The sequence below is a fragment of the Hemitrygon akajei genome, chromosome 8, assembly GCF_048418815.1.
Source record: "Hemitrygon akajei chromosome 8, sHemAka1.3, whole genome shotgun sequence".
NCBI lineage: Eukaryota > Metazoa > Chordata > Chondrichthyes > Myliobatiformes > Dasyatidae > Hemitrygon > Hemitrygon akajei.
The window spans coordinates 151,443,360-151,457,832 of NC_133131.1; the positions used below are offsets into that span (position 1 = coordinate 151,443,360).

Below are 14,473 nucleotides of genomic sequence, written 5' to 3' on the forward strand. Positions count from 1 at the left end.
CACTATTGAATAAAAAGTTAACCAATAGACGAACATGGCCCTTCATTAAAGACATCCCCACGATCAGAGTCGATTAGGTGTCAACAAGGAAGCGTCAGACACCTGGCTCAAGAGTTGGAGACTTCTTCCCAGAAACTGAGGCATTGCCTCTGGCAATACAGGACCAGGTGGTTAACACAAACATTATCCAAGAAACATAATAAAAGACCAACAAATTTCAGATGACTAATGCAAACAATGCCAAGAAGAAACAGAAACAATCCAACACGTCACAGGATCCTGCACACAATCTGATTACTTACACAGATGCAATCAAGTAGCAAACATCATTCACCAAAATCTTGCTTTAAAATACAAACTCATAAAAGACACCATACCTTACTCTAAATACAAGCCTGATCCAGTTTTAGAGGCAGAGTCCTACAAATTATATTGCAACCAATCCATTAGTACAGATAGAACAATCCATAATAACTGGATGATCCATATCATACGGGATAAACAAGCAGGAACAACTTACTTAATAAATGTAGCCATTCCAAACACACAGAACATCCAGAAATCACTTGGTGAAAAACACCAGAAATAAGCTGAACTGAGAGGAAACTGAAAAACTATGGAACGTGAACAGGGTATACATTGTCCCAATAGTAATACCTATATCTACAACTGGTATCATCCCAAAGGCACTACACAATAACATTAAACAATTAGGCTGACACAGCAATATTTATATACTCCAGACAGCCACAATACTAAGCACCACTAGAATACTCTGAAAGCTCCTAGCAATTGAGAAATGAGTGTGCCCAAACCTCAGGTTTTACCAGCTTGAGCTGAGAAAAAGTAATTATAGATAGATAGACAGATAATACTGAGAACATTAATTTTAGAGTGCGGTAAACTATGTATACCTGTCTGGACACGCCCCTCTGCTGACTGCTCCTGTGGCTCCTCCCACAGACCCCTGTATAAAGGCGATTGGAAGCACTGCTCATCCCTCAGTCTCCAAGATGTCGTGGTCCCTTTTGCTGCTAATAAAAGCCTATCGTTCGCCTCCCGTCTCCGAGAGTTATTGATGGTGCATCATAGAGTCCTTGAAAGAGAGTCCATTGGTTGTGGAACAAGTTCAGAGTTAAGGTTAGTTATCCATGCTGGTTCAGGAGCCTGATGGTTGAAGGGTAATAACTGTTCTTGAACCTGGTGCTGTGGGACCTAAGGCTCCTGTACCTCCTTCCCAATTGCAGCAGTGAGAAAAGAGCATGGCCTGGATGGTGGGAACAGTTTTATCCTCCACTTTCTGGAGACCTTTGTAAGAACTCATACCTAACATTCATCCATTCACTTCATCCTGCTCATGGCAGGCCTTATGCCAAAACACACAAAGAATGCACATTATTCAATCATGACAATAACATTACCAAAGCACTTTGCTTGATATCCTTTGAACTACCTTGCAGGAAAGGATGGCACAGAGCATGATCTGACTACTGCTGAAGAGATGACATTCACAATAATGAAGATTGTTCAAGGCTGAAGCCTTGATTACTGATGAGACTAAATCCATTGAAGATGACTATACAGTCACTCAGAATCCCTCCTTCTATCATTTCACTATTTTCTCATCTCCAAATCTCCGATTATTGTGTAATGGGCGAGGGTATAACATAAGCACTTCCTACTTTCTTCTGTCCTTTCATTATCTTGCCTCTATTCACTTTCAGACACTCCAAAAACTACAGCCTTGCCTGGTTGTGGAGAAACAGTGAGGAGACAGTGCAAAAAACACTATCACTCAATTTCTCAATCACAGCTACTGGTTCTCACGTGCAACCTTGGACATCAGGTAAGTGGTATCACCTGTAATGCCTGTGCTTCAGAAATGAATGTGTCAGCTCAAAGATGGCGTTTTGCAGCTAGACGTATGAAGAGTTGTTAAATGTGTGAAACATCTAGAGTTTTCAACTGCTTTGACAGCTGGCTAAGCAGGGGGCAGATCTTGTAATCAGATTAGCCCACTGGAGAAAATAAACCTAGCATGGGCAGCTCACAACGGATCTACATTCTGCAGTATTATTAGTGGTAGCTGGCATACAGTTGGCAGGCTACATGCATTCTAAACAGTGGGCGTGTGAAAACTGGGCAACTTATACTGACCTGCTTTGGGAGCTACCTCCTGTTGTTAAGAGCTCGGTCTTATAGAGTCATAGAGCTATACAGCATGGAACCTGGCCCTTCAGCCCAACTCTCCCACACTATAAAGGTGGTGAACTGAGCTAGTCCTATTTGCTTGCATTTGGCTAACATTCCTTCAAACTCTTTCTATCCATGTTGTGCATTTTAAATCATTGTACTTGCCTCTATCAGTTCCTCTGGGAGCTCATTCCATATGCTCACCACTGTTGGATTGTGGTGTAGAATAGTTATTTTTCTTGTCGTTTAATTTTCTTATTCTTGGTATTTTTTTTAATATATCATCACCATTACACATGTAATTCTTCTTCTAGCCTGCTGGCAGTTAGGGCAGCAGTGAAAGTCCTCTATGTCTGTCTGTCCATACCGTCGCACACAGATATAGAAGGATTCGTCATTGCCGTTTCCATAGCTAATTTTTTTTGATCAGTCAGAATTGTTAGCCTTGAGCTGAAACCCCGACCTGGAGGACTGGTGGACCACTCTTAGCCTGTCCTTTACCCTTTGACCTGGGTGACCCTACCAAGAGCCAAAGCACAAGGCCCTGACTCCAGCCAACGTAGCTCTCCAGGTCACTGAGGCATGCATGTCTTCAAATCCTACAACAAGTTTGTGATCCACTTGGAGGATACATGCAATTGTTCAGTGAGATCTTCAACGGTTACAGTTGCCTCTATTTTTCTGGAAACTTCTTGATTTCAGTGGCAGGTGTCACATTACTTGAATCTAACAATTTTATTGGTTGACTGTTATCAAAGAAATTTCTAGAATCAGTTGTCCTGTACGAGAAGACCACACTACCTTCAGTCTCCTCTCTTTTCATTTTCTCTTGCAATACTTATTCTTCCTTGCTCTTGTAACACTTAATAAAATGATTCTTGACTTCCGAGGAATCTTTGTACCTCGGAAGGTCCTTCACCACCTTCCGGGTGAGAAACTTGCCAGTCAAATCCCTCTCACTTTAAACCTAGCTTGTCTAGTTTTGGACTAACCTGTCCTGGGGGAAAGACTAGAAACAGTTCTATGTCAGCAATCCTCAGAAGCAAGCAAATAGAAACTAACAAGTCACAATCCACATCTACGTTAATGACTAATTTCAACAAAATAAAGCATCTGAAAGGACTGAAGATTAAATAAATTTTAGCATCACGCTACAGTGATCATGTCACCTCTAATTAGAATTCGTGTTTTTCAATAGTACTCATATGACGTCTTATCCTCATTCAAAGGTAAATAGGTGCGGAGGAGACAGGAGAATGCTCCTAGCCATGGCAACTTGAAGCTGGAAGGATTTGTGTGCAGGCTTTATCTGCAATATACTGTGATTGGCTCTTATTTGAATTTAGTGAGAAATGAATACTGCTCAGTGGGTTGAAGCCAAACTTCCCTTTGGAACCTGGATGATCCTCCTGCTCCCCCCAGATGCACAAAATATTAGCTTTTCAGGTCTCTTCTGGTTCTGACATCTCTGGCATTTCTGGTTGGCTTGCAGCAAACTCACAATATCTGTGGGCAGGCCTCCAGTTAAAATAATAGTTGGTTCTCCACAATGTCAATAAGGTCAAGTCAGCAGTGGTTTCCAGCAATTGTCTATCCCATATGTTGAAAAGTGCAAACTAAAATCAGAAAGTGCCAGAAGAGCTGAGAGCCTCAGTGATTAATCCTTTACTGCTGTAATGGTCTGTCTACTCCGCCAGTTTCCGACAACAATCTGGGTTTTACTGGTGGCCAAATGAAATGAAAAGTGAGAGAGGAGGCAACTCACAGGTCCGTGAGAGAGATTTGAAAAGGAGCGCCCACAGGCTTTCTACATTTTTCTGGAGGCCCAATTGAATCGGGAGTGGGCGGAGGCAACTCACGGGTCCATGACTGAGATTTAAGGAGGAGTGTTCGCGGGCTGTTGGCATTCCTCTGGCAGCCCAACTGAATCGTGAACGAGAGAGAGGCAACTCGCAGGTCTGCAAATGCGATTTAAAAAAGGAAGCATTCGCAGGCTTTCGGTGTTTTCCGGTGGCCCAATCGATTCACAGTTCATTAGCAAGGGCAAATAAAAATAAGGTAGGGACCAGTGGGGCAGTGGGGAGGCTTTGGCTCGTCAGGCTTCAGTGAGGTACTTACCTGGATAGTTTCTTCTTCTTTCTTCACTCTTTGTCTGTAGGCGCATAGTCAGTGCAATGAGAATGGCTCCAGTGGCTGCGTCGTGTTCTTTGTGTGAGATGTGGGAATCCTGGGTAGTGGAGCCCAGAGGAGGGAAAAGATGGAATATGGAGGTTTTAGTAATGATTTTTCAAGAATCATTATATTCTGGTATGGTTCTGAAGGACTGGAAAATTACATATCACACTTTATCATTCTCCCACTCTTTAAGAAGGGGGCAAGGCAGAAGAAAGGAAATAATAGGCCAGTGCCTGACCTCATTGGTTGGGAAGATGTTGGATTTAATTGTGAAGAATGAGGTCTTGGGGTATTTGGAAGCTCTCGATAAAACAGGGCATAGTCAGCATGGTTTCTTTAAGGGAAAATCTTGCCTAACAAATCTGTTGGAATACTTTTGAGGAAATAACAAGCAGGATAGACAAAGGAGAATCACTGGATGCTCTTGGATTTTCAGAAGTCCTCTAAATGGGTGTCTGTCTTTCCCCTACACCTGTGTTCTGTAATTGCCAGCACATACCAAGGCATGTGAAAGCTTACAAGGAGGAGATATGTGAATGGGGTTGAGAGGGAAATGGATCAGCCACGATCAAATGGCGCAGCAGACTCGATGGGCTGAATGGCCTAATTCTGCTCCTATGTCTTATGGGGTTAAAAGTGCCAATGGACTCAAGAGGTTGCAGATGCTGGAATCTAGAGCAAAAGAGAACAAACTGCTAGAAGGTCTCAGCGAGTCAGGCAGCACCTGTGTTTCAGGGCTGAGAGTGCAGAGGGAACCAAGGGGCAGGCATCTTGTTGGTGAGAGGGATGAGTGGAAAAGGTGAAGAAGGAGAGCAGGAATATGTGAGCTAATGGTGTAGGGTAATGTAATTGGGAGAAATGTACTTAGTTCACAACCACCAACATTGAGTTGGGGTTTTGCTCTAAGAGACTGGTCTGATGTGATGACATTGTTTTGTAAGGATTTTTAAGACTGCTTTTGTGTTTAGATTTAGGAGTTCAATAAAATGTGTTATGGGTTTCATTAAACACAAATCGCCTCACTTTGTTTTATTTGCAAAACCTACAGTAGCAGTGGGAAGGGGAACCCAGGATTCCCAGAAAATGGAAAATTCAACGTGCATTTGGTACCATTGGGTGGTAGGCTACACAAGCAGAATTTGAGATGCTGTGTCTGTACAGGGAAGGGTGGCTGAGAAGGGAAGAATGAACTAAGGATTCGTGGATGGTTCTTGCGGTAAGCAGGAAGGGGAGGATGCGAGTGCTGGTAGGATCCCATAGGAAGTGGAGTAAATGGCAAAATGCCCCATGCAGAGGCTAGTAGAGGTTCCACCTATTACTTACCAGCCTCTTTCCGACCCCTCCTTCTCACTATGATACAGTCCCGATGCAGAGTCTCGACCCAAAATATCGACCTTTCCTTTGTCTCCACAGATGCTGCTTGACCTGTTGAGTTAATTGAGCAGTTTAATTTTGCCCTGAAGCTTTTACATTGCTATTCACTTAAATTAGCTTTAAAACAACCAATGGCCTGTGCTCTGGATAGTTGTACAAAAACACAAAGCAATAAACAAAGATACATTGTAGTTCTGGCATTCGCAGTGAATACACTGACAAGGTCAGGGTTTAATTCATTCAGCTGACAAAGTCCTCAGTTAACCTTCTAGTGATGAATACCATTCAGACTGCAGCTTGCCTCTGACACAGTAACAGTGCATACATAGGGCCTTTCATCACTTTCAGCTATCCCAATGTGCTTCACGGCCACTGAAGGACATTTGAAGTGTGATTGCTGTTGTATTCTAAAGAAAACAACATTCAATCTACACAAACTTTTCACAAACAATTGTGATGATGATAGAGAGAAAATTATTAGCCAAGGAACAATGTCTCTAGCACTTCTTCTAAGTAAGTCTTACAGATTTCTTTACATTCAGCTAACAAGACAGATGAGACCTCACTTTAACATCTCCAATGTTGGACTGCAATACCAGTGGGGATTTCTGTGTTCAAATCACTCTTACACCCACAAATTCTGAATCAGAAACAAAAACGCTTCGGCTCAAGACCCTTCATCAGGATTCCACCAAAAATGTTAACTGACCATTTCCCTTCCTAGGTGCTGCCTGACCCGTTAATTTCCTCCAGGATTTTGTATGTCACTCCACATTTCCAGCATCTGCAGTCTCTTGTATCTCTGTTAAAATAAAGACCTGGTCTTGTCACAGCTTGTTGAGAATGATAGTGGATAAATAAACAGCCAACTAGAGGACGAGGGGGTGAGGCTCACTAGCTGTGTGCAAAAGCTTTAGTAACGATGTTCAGCCAGAAGCAAATAGATGAAACATCTTGTTTTCTTCCAAAAATCACAATGTCACAGAAGGGAATCCTCAGGCAGTTAGATTCATTCCTGTGATATCAAGAAAGAACTGAGCGAACTGGATACAGCAAATGCCATGGGGCCAGAAAACTTCTAGGCTGTAGCACTTTAAGACCTGCACACCAGAACTAACCATGTCTCTAACCAAGTTGTTACAGCATTGTGAGAAAGCTGGTGTCTACTTAACAACATGGAAAAGTGTCAGATTTGTCCTTATTTGTTTATTATTTTTAATTTTATTTAGAAATACATCATAGCAACAAGCCCTTCTGGCTCAATGAGACTAGGCCACCCAATTTTACTCATGTGGCCAATTAATCTACTAACCTGTACATCTTTGGAAACCAGAGGACCCATATAGTCATGAGGAGAACATAACAAACTCCTTACAAGGAGCAGCAGGAATTGAACTCTGATTGTTTGCACTGCAATAGTGTTAATAGTTAACCACTATGTTACCACGTCACCACTACCAAAAAAAAACAGGATAAATCCAGTCTAATCAATGTGTTTTCAGACATCAAGAGAGTAATGCATGACGGATTTCACTGTGCTATCAATAAGTACACATTCGTCAAAATGCCATTTGGTTCCAAACCTCATTGCGATCTTGATCTGAATATGGACCAAAGACCCTAATTCCATGGATGACCTGAGAGTGACATCAAGGAAGCATATGATGATGAAGGCATCAAGCAGACCTGGCAAACTGAAGTCAATCAGAATTGACATCCTACCTGGCACAAGGGAAAGTGATTGTGATTGTTCCAGCCCCATAGCATTACCACAGTCAATCATTCCATCCCCATGACATTACCACAGGAATTGCACAGGGCAACGACTTTCTTCCATCATAAGGCCAGAATGGGAGCTTCACTGATTATTGTGTTATTCAACTTGCTGAATAACTCTTCTGAGAATTAAGCCTATACGCAGAAAAACCTAGCCAATATGCCAGCTTGTGTTTAGAATTTGCAGAAAAAAAAGTCTAATTTAAAAAAGAGTCAGGTAATAGCAACGAAGGAAAGCCCAGACACCAAGTCTTGACATTCAATAGCATAACCATTGCAAAGCTCCCCACCATCAACAACTTTGTAGTCATCATTGACCAGAAATTCACCTTGGCTTCTGCACGAATCCTCTGGCTACCAAAGCAGGGATGGGGCTAGAACCCCGTAAAGACCCTACAATCTTCCCACCATATATCAAGCCTAGTTCAGGAGAGTAATGGATTATTTCTCACTTGCCTGGATAAATACAGTTCCAACAAATATATATCGGCAAACCTTCATTGTCACTGGATCAAAGTAAATTTATTATCAAAGTACATATATGTCACCATATACTACCGTGACATTAATCTTGTGGGTACTCAGGGTAATCAGAAAGAAACGCAATAAAATCAATGAAAGACTGTTTACAACAAAGATGGACAAACAACCAATGTGCAAAAGATGACAAATTGTACAAACACAAAAAAGAGAATGGAAAACAAAATAATAATAATACAAAATAAGTAAGTAATCCATTGAGAACCTGAGTTGTAGAGTTCTTGAAAGCGAGCCCCTGGGTTGTGGAATTAGTTCAGTGTTGAGTGAGTGATGTTATCCCTTCTGGTTTAAAACTTCCACCTCCTTCCTATCAGAACTAAACACAATACTCTAAGTGCGGTCTAACCAGGGTTTTATAGAGCTTTAGCATTACCTCATGGCTCTATTCACCAGTTATTGCTGGAAGGTAGCTCCAATCTAACTGAAATTGATCTGTGTCCTTTTTCATCAATGACGTAGGCATAGGAACAGAACTAGGCCATTTGGTCCATCAAATCTACTTCACCATTCAATCATGGCTGATCCTTTATTCCCCTCCTCAGCCGCACTCCCCAGCCTTCTCCCCGCAACCTTAGAATACCGTGGCTAATCAAGAACATATCAATCTCCACCTTAAATACACCCAACAAACTGGCCTCCACATCTGCCTGTGGTAACAAATTCCACAAATTCACCAAGCTAAAGAAATTTCTCTTCATCTCAGTTTTAAATGGACACTCCTGTGTTCTGAGCCTGTGCCCTCTTGTCCTTGATTCCCCCACCATGGAAATCGTCCTTTCCACTTCTACTCTGTCTAGGCCTTTTAACATTTGAAACGTTTCAATGAGATTCTCCCCCCACCCCCATCCTTCTAAATTCCAGCGAGTACAGGCACAGAGTTATTAAATGTTCCTCATATGATAACGCTTTCATTTCCAGAATCATCCTGGTGAACCTCCTCTGAACCCTCCGCAATGCCAACACATCTTATTTTGGATAAGGAGCCCAAAACTGTTCACAATACTTAAGGTGAGGCCTCACCAGTGCCTAATAAAGCCTCAGCATCATATCCCTGTTCTTATAATCTGGACCTTTTTAAATGAATGCTAACTTTGCATTTGCCTTCCTCAGCAACGACCCAACTTGCACTTAGGGTGTTCTGCACAAGGATTCCCAAGTCCCTTTGCATCCCAGAGTTTTGGATTTTTTCCCATTTAGAAAATAGACTGCACATTTATTTCTTCTACCAAAGTGCATGACCATGCATTTTCCAATATTATATTTCGTTTGCCACTTTCTTGCCCATTCTCCTAATCTAGAACCTTTTGCAGCCTTCCTGCTTCCTCAATACTACCTTATCATCATCTGCAAACTTGGCAACAAAGCCATCTATTCCATCATCTAAATACAGCATAAAAAGAAGCTGTCCCAACATTGACCCCTATGGAACATCACTAGTCAATAGACAATAGACAGTAGGTGCAGGAGTAGGCCATTCGGCCCTTCTAGCCAGCACCGCCATTCACTGTGATCATGGCTGATCATACACAATCAGTACCCCGTTCCTGCCCTATCCCCATATCCCTTGACCCCGCTATCTATAAGAGCTCTATCTAACTCTCTCCTGAATGCATCCAGAGACTTGGCCTCCACTGCCTTCTGGGGCAGAGCATTCCACATATCCACCACTCTCTGGGTGAAAAAGTTTTTCCGCATCTCGGTTCTAAATGGCCTACCCCTTATTCTTAAACTGTGGCCTCTAGTTCTGGACTCACCCATCAGCGGGAACATGCCTCCTGCCTCCAGTGTGTCCAATCCCTTAATAATCTTATATATTTCAATCAGATCCCCTCTCATCCTTCTAAATTCCAGTGTATACAAGCCCAGTCGCCCCAATCTTTCGACATATGACAGTCCCGCCATTCCGGGAATTAACCTTGTGAACCTACGCTGCACTCCCTCAATAGCAAGAATGTCCTTCCTCGAAGTCACTGGTAGCCAACCAGAAAAGGATCCCTTTATTTCCACTTGGTGCCTCCTGCCAATTAGCCAAATGCTCTAACCATGCTAGTAACTTTCCTGTAATACCATTGGCTCTTAACCTAGTAAACAGCCTCATGTATGGCACCTTGTCAAAGGCCTTCTGACTGTCCAAATATACAACATCTACTACATCCCTTTATCTATCCTACTTGTAATTTCCTCAAGGATTTCCAACAGGCGCATCAGGCAAGATTTTCCCTAAAGAAAACCATGCTGATTTTGTCCTACCTTGTCCTGTGTCACAAAGTATGCCATAACCTCATCCATAACAAATAACTCCAACGTCTTCCCAACCACTGAGGTCAGGCTAACTGGTCTATAATTCCCTTTCTGCTACATCCCTCCTTTCTTAAAGAGTGGAGAAACATTGGCAATTTTCCAGTCCTCTGGAACCATGCCAGAGTCCAATGATTCTTGAAAGATCATTACTTATGCCGCCACAATCTCTAACGCTACCTCTTTCAGAACTCTAGGGTGCAGTTCATCTGGTCTGGGTGACTAATGCACCTTTAGGTCTTTCAGCTTTTTGAGCATCTTCTCTGTTGTAATAGTAACTGCACTCACTTCTTTTCCCTCACACCCTTCAACATCCGGCACACTGCTGGTGTCTTCCACAGTGAAGACTGACGCAAAACACTCACTTAGTTCATCTGCCATCCTTTTGTCACCCGTTATTATTTCTCCGGCCTCATTTTCTAGCTGTCCTATGTCCACTCTCGTCTCTCTTTTATTTTTTATGTACTTGAAAAAGCTTTTACTGTTCACCTTGATATTGTTTGCTAGCTCGCTTTCATATTTCTTCCTTTCCTTCCTAATGATTCTTTTAGTTGCAAAGAAATGTGTTCAGTCTGTCTCATTCAAAAGACTAACAACTTCAGAGCAAAATGAGCTTTCAGACTTAGCATTCTTTGTACACTATTGCCATGAATAGGAATCCAGATACAGAAGCTAATGGACTCCATTCATGTTTCTTTCAGATCTAATTTATCTCATTTACAGTGAAGATGGCACAAACATTCGGATTGCAAAGTGCAGACGCAGGGGTAGGATGTTAGGGCAGGGTACAGGTAGAGTTTTGAAACCACTCATTTTATGCTGCACCAGAACAATATCAGATGTGTGTTTTCTATACCACATTTCTTTGGCAATAGTTAGACAGTCTGGCAGCCACTTCTAACTGGCATTCTTGCTGAATTTTAATGAGGAGCCTAACGTCTGACTCCACGACCCTGGACAAAATGGGTAGAAGGATATGCCAAGCAAGCTCACTTTGTCTGCACACTTACCAGCAGTCTGCAAAAATACCAACTAAAATATGTCTGGAGTGTACTTATGCATTTGAGAGGAGAAAACTTGGAACAGAAGTCTAGAACTCACGTCCTGAATTGTTAAGGGATTTCAAGGTTAAAAGTAACCGTCACTTTTCTTGGAAAAGTAGTGTTGAAGAGCTTTTGGGTATTTCAATGTGACATTTCAAATGAAAAAAAAAACATATTTGTTACAGTTATGACAAAAATATGAACGAAAAATGTTTTCAATGAAAGCTAACACTACAGCTCAAAAATGGGCCATTTAGCCCATCTAGTGTGTGCTGAATTATTAATCTGCCTAGTCCCATCCACCTGCTCCTGGACCATAGCCCTCCACATCCCTGCCACCCATGTACCCGTCCAGATTTCTCTTAAATGTTGACATCAAACCTACATCCAACACATCTGCTAGCAGCTCGTTCCACCCCTTGAGTGAAGAAGTTCCCCCTTATGTTCCCCTTAAATATTTCATCTGTCACCCTTAATCCATGACCTCTAGTTTTAGTGTCACCCAACCTAATTGAGAAAAGCCTGCTTGCCTTTCCCCTATCTATATACCCCATTTAGTTGTTGTTCGGTTAATTATTTTCAGAATAGGTAATCAGGATCTTGTTTAACATGTTGTATGCAACTCTTTGAAAAGTATCATTATATTACTTATCTCTGTTTTGCGGACACAGTTGGTCAGCATTCAGTACTTGTACCTGGCATGTCAAACCCGCTGAATTCCTCCAACATTTTGTGTTGCTGTGGATTTTCAGCATTTGCTGATGCTCCGGTGTTTAATACTTGCATGAGATTGTCCTTGAGAAGGTGGTGGTGAGACACTCTCTGACCATTGCAGTTGTTTTAGACCATAAGACCTTAACACACAGAAGCAGCATTAGGCCATCGACTCTTCTCCACCATTTGATCATGGATGATTTATTATCCCTCTCAACTCCAATTATATTACAAATACATATTGTTAAGTCTAAAATTCCATGTTCTTGGCCTATCAATGCAAAGGAATTGCAATATACTTCCCATAAGTCTGCTATCTGCCTTGATAGTAGATGTTATGGGATTGTGAAGTGTTGGCAAAAGAGCACGGGAAGTCGCTGCAGTGTAGTTTGTAAATGGACTAAAATGAAGCTACAATGCATTGAATGGATATATAGGGTAAAGTTACAGACAAGCAAATTGCTTTGTCCTTAGTGATAATAGACCACTTCTCTATTGAAACTGCATATATCTATATAAGAATATATTCCATCTCAGTTTTGATATGCTTCATAGATTCCAAAAACACAATTTAACTTCACGAGGAAGTTCTATTCTTGTTGCTCTCTTTGCCTTGTGGCGCATCGGGTGGCAACGTGTCATTTCTTTTGCATCTGTCTGTTTTTTATAAGGCCAATTTGCTAGCTCGACATGCAACCCGGTACAGACAGAAAGCATTCAAGGAGCTGGCCGGACCTGAACCCGCGACCATTCACCACGAATTCCAGTGCGGATGCCACCACACCACCGGTCGCTATCATAAGTTTATTTTCCATTCATTTACTTGACTTTTTGTGCTATTCTTTAGTTTTATTAACAACAGCAAAAGGAAAATTTTGCAGATACTGAAAATCAGAAATGAAAACAGAAAACTCGGCTGGTCAGGCAGCAGCTGTGATTGGCCATTTCAGCTCAATCATCTTTCAGGAGAACGGTGAAAAGTTAAAGGTGAACATCTATGAAGCTGAAGAGAAGAGGTGGAGGAGGAGAGAATGAGAAGGGAAGTCTGTTTAAGGGGTGGAATGCATGAGAAATTAAATGACAGAGCAGTTGTAGCGTGAGGTGAAAGAGGTTGGTGGTAAAGAAATTAAATGTGTAAACGGAGGAAGCAGTAACAGTATTGGAAATTACTTAAGGAGGATACAGCAAATGAGGAAATCTAAATAAATTCAGTTGATATGTATGTGGAGCTGCTGAAGTTGGTGTTGTGCCTGGAAGACTGAACTGTGCCTCACCGCAGACCCTTGAATGAATGCTGACCTTTGTTGGCAGCGTGTTGGAGTTGAACGAAAGAGTAATTGGTCTGGGTTCTAAGTGGAACACAAAGGTGACAAGATGGAATCAAGTAAGAAGCTTTGAGTTGTTAGGAGGAAGAGGTAAAGGGATGAAGAAAAAGGAAGCTGATAGGATAGGATGGAGGACAACAGAAGAAAGGGAAGGAGGGTAAATTATTGTTTTGCCTGTTGGAAGTATTTGAAGAAAAGGAAGGAGGCAAAGGGGCAGGGTTTGCATTTCCTGAAATTATATAGAAGGAGGGGTGATAGTGGAAAAGAAGAATGAACCAAAACATCTCAGACAGAGGCATAAAATCAAACAGAAAATGCTGGAAATATTCATTAGGTCAAGCAACATCTTTGGCGATCTCTGACATCTGCATTCATACTAATGGATAATGCTGATAACGCTGAGTGCCTCACAGAACAGTTTGCATTATTCTAGTGGATATCGCTGTTGCAATTAAAATAAGTCATCTCAAGCCCAGCAATATAGTTCTGAAAGACAATTCCTCATGCCACCACATAATACAAAGCATTTGCAACTTAAGTGAACTGTTGCTTCATCTTTTAGCAAAATATTGCTGAAATTGTTGTGCGCCTAACAGCTTGCATAAATCTATTGGATCTCTGAGACTTGGAATGGGGCAGGAAGGTAATTGTGGTGCAGAGGGTTGGAACCATCACTTTATAACATTGGCGATCACTGATCAGGGTCCAATCTTTGCCATGTTTGTGAGGAGTTTGTGCGCTCTCCCCATGACTGCATGGGTTTCCTCTGGGTGCTCTGGTTTCCTCCCACATTCCAAAGAGGTACAGCTAGGGTTTGGGTTAGTGAGTTGTGGTTGTGCTACGTTGGCACTGGAAGCATAGCAATACTCGTGGATTTTCTGCAGCACGATCTTCAGTCTGTGTTGATCGTGGATGTAAATTGACACATTTTACTGTACGTTTCAGTGTGCATCTATGCGTCTGCTGGTAATGGATTGTATGAAATCCCACCTTCCAACCTCACTGGCCCCTTTCCAGTTTGTGTACTGCTCAAAC

General features: G+C 42.0%; 1 long non-coding RNA gene across 1 annotated transcript in view; it reads right to left on the reverse strand.

Annotated features, from left to right (window-relative positions):
- Positions 1–14,473, reverse strand: part of LOC140731479 (uncharacterized) — a 43,026-nt gene that overhangs the window by 14,142 nt on the left and 14,411 nt on the right. Inside the window, exons 3-4 of the long non-coding RNA XR_012099851.1 lie at positions 5,692–5,793; positions 4,312–4,420 (exon numbers count right to left, since the gene is read on the reverse strand). This is a non-coding gene — a long non-coding RNA (uncharacterized lncRNA). The remainder of the gene's footprint in view (positions 1–4,311; positions 4,421–5,691; positions 5,794–14,473) is intronic.